The 9,331-nt window shown below is 41.3% G+C and overlaps 1 non-coding gene across 1 annotated transcript; it reads right to left on the reverse strand.

Moving 5' to 3' along the window:
• Positions 1 to 4,606: 4,606 nt before the first annotated feature.
• Positions 4,607 to 4,713, reverse strand: LOC112739898 (small nucleolar RNA R71). The gene has a single exon (XR_003170834.1). It is a non-coding gene; the product is annotated as a small nucleolar RNA R71 (small nucleolar RNA).
• Positions 4,714 to 9,331: the final 4,618 nt, after the last annotated feature.

Below are 9,331 nucleotides of genomic sequence, written 5' to 3' on the forward strand. Positions count from 1 at the left end.
GAAAAGGCTAGTTCTATTGCCTTGGCAGCTTCTGCTAAGTTGGCTAAAGACACGATGTTGAAGCACAAAGAGAGCTATGTCACGACCTATAGGGAGATGATGCATCTCAGGGATAATTTGGAGTCCGCCCGAGCTAACTATGCCGAGCTCCAGGGTCACCTTGTAGGCAGCGTAAATGCTGCTTATGAGAACCTAAAGGAGCAGGTTCGAGTTCTTGCGCCTGAGCTCGACCTTACTCTCTTCAGCTTGGACAACATTGTGAGGGACGGTAAAATTATCCCTGATGACTCTGATGATGATGATGATGTTGATCCTCCTCCTGTGCCTTCAGTCAAGGTCTCGGTTGCACTGACTTCTTCAACCCCTGCAGTTATTCGCCCCGAGTCGGATCCTGATTGTCAAATCTTGAACCGGGATGATGGGACGGTGGATGCGGTACCTCTTCAGACTCGTCCTCCTTCGCCCCGTGTTGATGCAGCTGAGAAATCTTCAGATCCTCAATAATTATTCTGGATGTTTGTGTATATAGCCCGGCTTATGGTCTTTGAACTTTTATATTTTGTTAATTGGTAGTTCTGACTTCTTGATACTCTTTTAGTTGCTTTTTTAGCAATTTTATTTTGAAAAACAAAGTAGTTTCTCAAGCTCTTGGGGCTGACTTTTGGTAGCCTCTTGGGTTTGTTATTATTATAACTTGTGTTTTTCATAATATGTTTGTCTGCATCTGTTCGGTACCTTTTTAGGTTTTTGGGAGTGTTGGAGCCTTGTTGCCCGACCTCTTGGGATTGACTTTTTATAACTTTGGTTATTGTGGTCAACTGGTCCGACTTCTTTATGTCGGCCTGTCTTTTAAGTTATTTTTAGCAACCCATTTTATTAAGACCTCGTCAGGTCCTTTCTATGGATCACTTTCGATAACTTCTTGCATTATTCTGTTTTTGTCACTTTTTCATCTTTGCCGATTTTGTCGAAGTTAGGTTTGATCCTTGTTTGGTCGACCTTTTGATGAATTCGGTTTTCATCTTCTTTGGTCTTTATTGTGGAGGGTGAATTTGATCTTCACTTTCTACCGATCTTATAGCTTTATAATCAGGCGATGAATATTTTAGCGTTTCAGACTAATGCGTCTTGAGAATTTGTAGAAAATCTAAAAAACTTTATTCAAAAGAAAATGCAAATATATACATGTGGGAGTTTTATCCCTCTAAGTCGGGCAATTTGTAGATCTTGGCTTGGCACCTCTGATGCCAGGGCATTTTGGCCAGTTTTACTGACCTTTTCTTTACTGTTTTAGGGTAGTTTCATGCAGTTTCCTAGTAAATAAGCAAGTTTTGGGTAGATATTCACTTACATCTTGATTCAAGCAAATATTGTGAACTTTACATCTTGATTCAAGCAAATATGCATGAATTGAATGACAAATTGGATAATGCATGATCTCATGACTTGGAATAGAGCTTTGATGCACTTTAATTGCTTGATTTCAGGACAAAGGAAGCAAGGAAGAACCACGTTAGTAGCTGATGCCAGGGCATGTCGGCCAGTTTCACTGACCTTTTCTTTATGGTTTTAGGGTAGTTTCATGCACTTTCTTAGGAAATAAGCAAGTTTTGGGTAAATAATCATTTACATCTAGATTCAAGCAAACATTGTGAATTTTATATGATTTCATGAGAATTATGCTTGAATTGAATGGTAAATTGAATGATGCATGATCTCATGGGTTAGAACCTAGCTTTGATGCACTTTATTTGCTTGATTTCAGGACAAAGGAAGCAAGGAAGATGCCACGTTAACAGCCATGTTAGTCCAACTAACGTGACCATTAACATGGAAAGGAGGCTAGCTTACAACGTTAACAAGAAAAGTGAACACCAATAACGCTTTCATGAGCCATCATAGCCCACGTTAGTGTCCACATTAACTACGTTAATGTGGAAGCTAATGTGGAAAAGAAGTAAAGCTCCAACGTTAGTGGTAAAAGTGAATGCCACTAACGTTGGGGAGAGGGGCATACTTAGCCACGTTAAGAGTCACGTTAACTACATTAACGTGACCTCTAACGTGGGAGAAGCAATGAAGATCCAACGTTAGTGACACTCACCTTTGTCACTAACGTTGGACTAAGCCTCTATTAGCCACGTTATTTGCCACGTTAATTACATTAACGTGAAAGCTAACGTGGAGGAAAGGAATGATGAGCCAACGCTAGTGACACTCACCTTTGTTACTAACGTTGGAGATGGCTATCACTACCATGTTAGAAGTCACGTTAACCTAAGTAACGTGAACTCTAACGTGGGAAGAAGGGTGTTTGGAGCGTTAGTGACAAAGGTAAGTGTCACTAACGCTCTCGAGGTTGAGGCATACCCACGTTAAGAGTCACGTTAGCTACACTAACGTGGACTCTAACGTAGGGAAGAAGGGGCCAAGGGCAACGTTATTGGCAAAGGTAAACGCCAATAATGCTCGCGATGGATCAAGAGGCAACGTTAGTGGTCATGTTAGTGCTACTAACGTTGAAGTTAACGTAACTCATCTTGGGCTAGGAACGTTAGTGCAAAAGGTGATTGTTACTAACGTTCTCGAACCCACATTTTCACTTAACGTTAACGTCACTAACGTCCTAGCCAAAGTCCATGCCTACTTCACACTTTCTCTGCAAGTAAAGCTGAGCCCACTGAAGATTCCAAACTGCTTCAACTGAAGATCCAAAGGCCCATATCCAAGACTTGAAGAGCCAACTGGAATATCAGAAGAGTAGTATATATAAGGGTAGTTTTGAACAAGAGAGGAGCTTTTGGGATTGAGAGGACTACTCTCTGTATAATTTTACTTTCTCTGCAACTTCTAGTTTTACTTCAAAATGTATTCTCCATCTTTGCTTTCCATTTCCAGAGCCATGAACAACTAAACCCCTTTCGTTGGGTTAGGGAGCTCTGTTGTAATTTGATGGATCAATAATAGTTTTCATTATTCTTCTTCTTTCTTTTCTCTTGATTTTACTTGAAAGCTTTCAATCTTCATCCAATTGGATAGTTGTCTTGGAAAAGAAACTATTCATACTTGGATCTCTTCTGAACCTTGGAAGAGGAATGAAGAGATCATGCTAGGAATGCTTTCTCATGTTGGACCAAATTGGGGTTTGGGCGGATATGGTGACATATAATTCTCCCAATACTTTGATTTGGAAATACATGTGGTATAATCAGTGACCGCACCTCATCTCTTCTCATGAGCAATTAGACCAAGGAATTGGCTATTGATCAAGATTTGAGAGATTGAGTTACCAAGGAAATCAATGAATGCATTGATTGAGGAAGAGATGAAAATGAACTTGATCCGGAGAATGCAACATCTCCTAAGCCCAATGAATTCCCCATTTCTGATCTTACCCATTCTCTTTAATTTCTGCCATTTACTTTCATGCTAAATTCCCCATTCCCCATTTAAGATTCTGCCATTTACTTTCCGTCATTTATATTCAGCTCTTTATTTCCAACATTTACATTTTCTGCCATTTACTTTTCCGCCATTTAATTTCCTGTAATTCTCATATCAAATTCTGCTTAGCTCAACTAGAACGTTCCTCCAATTAAAGTTGCTTGACCAATCAATCCCTGTGGGATTCGATCTCACTCTATTGTGAGTTTTTACTTGACGACAATTCGGTATACTTGCCGAGGAAAATCTGTTGAGAGACAAGTTTCCGTGCATCAAGTTTATGGCGTCGTTGCCGGGGATTGATTTTGTATCAACAATGATTAAATTGGTGGATAACTAGATTGAGCACTTTTCTTTTGTTTGATTTAATTCCATCTGAGTAATTTACTTTCAGTTTTAGTTATTTCCTTCCCTTTACCTCTCACCCATTTGTGGTGCTATCTACATATTATTTTTTTACTATTTGGTTCACTGACCCACTAACTGTTTGATATATTGCATCACTCACACTAACAGCATTTTTGCAGAAAATACTGTCTGCATCTATCCTTTTTGCTTGTGCCTTATTGGTTGTATGACAGGTAGAAGAAGCAGGGCTTCAACTTCCTTTGATTCTGAACCTGAGAGGACCTTCCTTAGATTAAGGAGGGAAGCAAGAGGGAAGAGAGTAGTTGGTGCTGAGGAAGAGGAAGAGTACTTTGAACTAGACATGGATGAGAATATGGAGAACCATCATGAAGAAGAGGCTCACAACCATGGCAGAGAAGGTCCAGCGCATCATGCTGGGCAAGAGAGAAGAGTTCTAGGATCCTACATCAATCCAAACCCAGGAAACTGTGGAAGTAGCATCCAAAAGCCAACCATAGATGCCAACAACTATAAACTAAAGCCACAGCTCATCACCCTTGTTCAAAACAATTGTTCATTCAGAGGAAGTGTTCAAGAACACCCCAATCAACATCTAACCACCTTCCTGAGGATATGTGACACTGTGAAGTCTAATGGTGTTCATCCTGACACCTACAGACTACTTCTATTCCCCTTCTCACTCAAGGACAAGGCATCTAAATAGCTGGAATCCTTCCCGAAGGAGAGCTTAACAACCTGGGAAGATGTGGTAAACAAATTCTTGGCGAGATTCTATCCTCCTCAAAGAATCAACAGGTTGAGAGCTGAGGTTCAAACTTTTAGGCAGCAAGATAGTGAGACTCTATATGAAGCATGAGAGAGGTTTAAAGATTTGACAAGAAGATGCCCGCTAGATATGTTCAATGAATGGGTGCAGTTGCACATTTTCTATGAAGGTCTTTCTTATGAATCAAAGAAGGCAGTAGACCACTCATCCGGGGGATCTCTGAACAAGAAGAAGACCATTGAAGAAGCCATAGATGTCATTAAGACTGTAGCTAAGAATGACTACTTCTATGCTTCTGAAAGAGACAACACTAGAGGAGTGATGGAGCTAAACAATATGGATGCACTGCTAGCTCAAAATAAGATGATTACCAAGTAATTGGCTGACCTCACCAAGAAGATGGAGAGGAATCAAGTAGCAGCAATCACCACTTCAGTAGCAACTCAAGAAGGAGTGAATGAAGAAGCAGAGGGTAGTCAGGAGCAAGCCAACTACATTGGAAATTCACCTAGGCAGAACCATGACCCATACTCCAAAACGTATAATTCTGGCTGGAGGAACCACCCAAACTTTGGGTGGGGAAATCAACAAGACCAAGGCCAAGATCAGAGATGCCACAACCCCAACAATAATGCAGCTCACCAACATCCCACACAGAGATCATATCAGCACTCAACTAACAACACATCTCAACATCCATACCAAAGCCAAAATGGCCCTTCTCATCCCTCCAATCTCAACTCTCCATCATCGGAAGAAAAACTATCAAGGATTGAGACTCTACGAGAAGGCATATGCAAGGAAATCCAAGATAGTAAGGTATTCCGAGAGGAAGTGCGATCCAACATGCAGAATCAAGATGCTGCCATCAAGAAACTTGAGACACAAATTGGCTACCTATTTCAGCAAGCTCCCAGCCATGACCTTCACAGTAACATTGAACCAAATCGGAGGGAGGAGTGTCATGCTATCACCCTCAGAAGTGGAAAGGAATTGAGGGAGACTTCCAAGCAACCACAAGAGAAAGATGCAATTGGAAGAAAGGAGGAACAAAATGAAGTTCAAGTCCCCACCTCCAATGCACATCCAAAGGGGGAAGAGCTGAGGCCATATATTCCGAAAGCCCCATATCCTCAACAATTGAGAAAGAAGGGGGATAATGACCAATTCTCCAGATTTTTAGAAATCTTCAAGAAACTACAGATTAACATACCCTTTGTTGAAGTAATAGAGCAAATGCCGCTCTATGCCAAGTTCTTGAAGGAGTTGATGACCAAGAAGAGAAGCTGGAAGAACAATGATACTGTGATACTAATCGAAGAATGTAGTGCTATCATTCAGCATAAACTACCCCAGAAATTGAAGGATCCTGGGAGCTTTCAGATTCCCTGTATTATAGGAAAAATAACAGTGGAAAAGGCTCTATGTCATTTAGGAGCCAGCATAAATCTGATGTCTGTAGCTATGATAAGAAAAATGAAGATTGAGGAGGCCAAACCAACAAAAATGGCCTTGCAACTAGCAGACCGATCATTCAAGTTTCCTCACGGCATAGTGGAATACTTGCTAGTGAAGGTAGGAGACTTTATCTCTCCAGCAGAATTTGTAGTGTTAGACATGAAGGAAGGAGCTAAGGCTTCTATCATCTTGGGTAGACCATTCTTAGCTACTACCAGAGCTATCATCGATATCCAAAAGGGCAAACTTACCCTTAGACTACACAATGAAACAATGATGATCAATGTGTTCAAGGCCATGAACTACCCACAGGGACCATTGGGAGAATGTATGAGGTTGGACTCACTGGAAGATGTAGTACAAGATACTTTTAAAGAAGAAGAACTTGAGGAGTTAACAGAAGAGGAGGAATCAGCATCAAGCGAAGAAGCTGCAACAGCTGAGGTTCAGGTTCAGGGCACAATAGAGGAGAAGAACGAAAAAAAAGAAGCACCCAAACTTGAACTGAAGGCACTGCCACCCACTCTCAAGTATGCATATCTAGGGGAAAATGAAAGTTATCAAGTGATCATAAACTCATCTGTCAGCCAAGAACAAGAGGAGGAGCTACTCCAAGTGTTAAAAAGGCACAAGGAGGCCATTGGATGGACCCTTGCTGACTTGAAGGGAATCAGTTCGGCCATATGCATGCATAAGATACTATTGGAAGATGATGCCAAACCATCCATTCAGCCCTAAAGGAGGCTGAATCCAGTCATAAAGAAAGTGGTACAGAAAGAAGTCATGAAGTTGTGGCAAGGAGGGGTGATCTATCCGATCTCAGACAGCCCTTGGGTCAGCCCTGTGCAAGTTGTCCCAAAAAAAGGAGGAATCACTATAGTCCCTAATGAGAAGAACGAACTAATCCCTACAAGGACCGTCACAGGATGGCGGATGTGCATAGACTACAGAAAACTCAATAAAGCTACACGAAAAGATCATTTCCCCCTTCCTTTCATGGATCAAATGCTGGAAAGACTTGTAGGACACGCATATTACTATTTTCTCGATGGTTATTTAGGATATAACCAAATAGTGGTTGATCCAAGAGACCAAGAGAAAACCTAATTCACTTGCCCATATGGAGTGTTTGCCTACAGGCGCATGCCATTTGGGCTATGCAATGCGCCTGCAACTTTCCAACGCTGCATGCTCTCCATTTTCTCAGATATGATAGAAAAATTCATCGAAGTCTTTATGGATGACTTCTCAGTATTCGGAGATTCCTTTCCTAATTGCCTAAATCACCTGGCCCTGGTATTGAAAAGATGTCAAGAGACTAACTTGGTTTTGAACTGGGAGAAATGTCACTTTGTGGTGACAGGAGGAATAGTTCTTGGCCATAAGGTTTCTAACCAAGGCATTGAGGTGGACAAAGCTAAAGTGGAACTCATTGAAAAATTACCCCCACCAAGTGATGTTAAGGCAATTAGGAGTTTTCTAGGACATGCTGGCTTTTACAGAAGGTTTATTAAAGATTTTTCAAAGATAGCCAAGCCTTTAAGCAATCTCCTTGTATCTGATACACCATTTATCTTTGATGAAAAGTGCATGCTAGCATTCGAAAACTTGAAAAAGAGGCTATCCTCTGCCCCTATCATTTCCCCACCTAATTGGAATTTACCATTTGAACTGATGTGCGATGCATCTGATTTCGCAATTGGGGCAGTGTTAGGACAGAGGAAAGATAACTCGGTCCATGTGATAAACTATGCCAGCAAAGTCCTCAATGATACTCAAAGAAACTATACCACTACTGAAAAGGAGTTGCTGGCAATAGTTTTTACATTTGACAAGTTTAGATCATACCTCATTGGTGCCAAAGTGATTGTCTTCACAGACCACACAGCACTTAAATATTTATTTGCCAAGCAAGAATCAAAATCAAGACTAATAAGATGGATCTTATTGTTGCAGGAATTCAATATTGAAATCAGAGACAAGAAAGGAGTGGAGAACAAGGTAGCAGATCACCTATCCAGAATCCCTCATGATAAAGGAGGAACACATGATACAAATGTAAATGAGTTCTTCCCAGATGAACAGTTGATGACGATTCACAGAGCACCCTGGTTTGCAGATATTACCAATTTTAAGGCAACTGGGGCTTTACCTCCAGAAATCAATAAACATCAAAAAAGAAAGCTCATCAACGACGCAAAGTATTTTATTTGGGATGAACCATATCTCTTCAAGAAGTGTTCAGATGGAATCCTGAGAAGATGTGTTTCGGAAGAAGAGGGACGAGAGGTCTTGTGGAACTGCCACGGCTCGTGCTATGGAGGCCATTTTGGAGGGGATAGAACTGCGGCCAAGGTGTTACAAAGCAGATTCTTTTGGCCCACCCTATTCAAGAATGCCAAAGAACTAGTAAAGAACTGCAATGAATGTCAAAGAGCTGGAAACCTACCCAAAAGAAATGAGATGCCACAGAATTTCATCTTAGAACTGGAACTGTTTGATGTGTGGGGAATCGATTTCATGGGACCATTTCCAACCTCATATTCAAATAAGTACATCTTGGTAGCAGTGGATTACGTTTCCAAGTGGGTAGAGGCTATTGCAACCCTAATGAATGACAACAAAGTGGTCATGAACTTCCTCAGAAAGAACATCTTTAGCCGGTTCGGAGTCCCACGAGCACTCATCAGTGATGGAGGGAGCCATTTTTGTAACAGACCACTAGAAGTTCTCCTCCTATGATATGGAGTGAAACACAAGGTTACCACACCTTACCACCCCCAAACCAGTGGGTAAACTGAGATATCTAACAGAGAGCTAAAAAGGATCCTGGAAAAGACAGTAGGAGCATCAAGAAAGGATTAGTCGAAAAAGCTGGATGATGCTTTTTGGGCATACAGAACGGCATTCAAAACACCAATCGGGATGTCCCCATATCAACTGGTGTATGGAAAGGCCTGTCATTTACCATTGGAGTTGGAACACAAAGCCCTCTGGGCTCTCAAGCTACTAAATTTTGATAGCGTTGCTGCTGGTGAAAAGAGGGTCTTGCAGTTGCAGGAAATGGAGGAATTCAGATCTCAAGCCTATGAAAATGCCAAAATTTATAAATAAAAGGCAAAGAGAAGGCACGACCTCTATCTGACACCCAGGAGCTTCAAGAAAGGACAGCAAGTGCTCCTCTACAACTCCAAATTAAGACTCTTCCCTGGGAAACTCAAGTCAAGGTGGTCAGGACCTTTTCTTGTCACAAAGGTCTCGCCATATGGACACATAAAAATCATGGAGGAAAGT

This window comes from Arachis hypogaea, chromosome 13 (assembly GCF_003086295.3).
Source record: "Arachis hypogaea cultivar Tifrunner chromosome 13, arahy.Tifrunner.gnm2.J5K5, whole genome shotgun sequence".
In the NCBI taxonomy this organism is placed as follows: domain Eukaryota; kingdom Viridiplantae; phylum Streptophyta; class Magnoliopsida; order Fabales; family Fabaceae; genus Arachis; species Arachis hypogaea.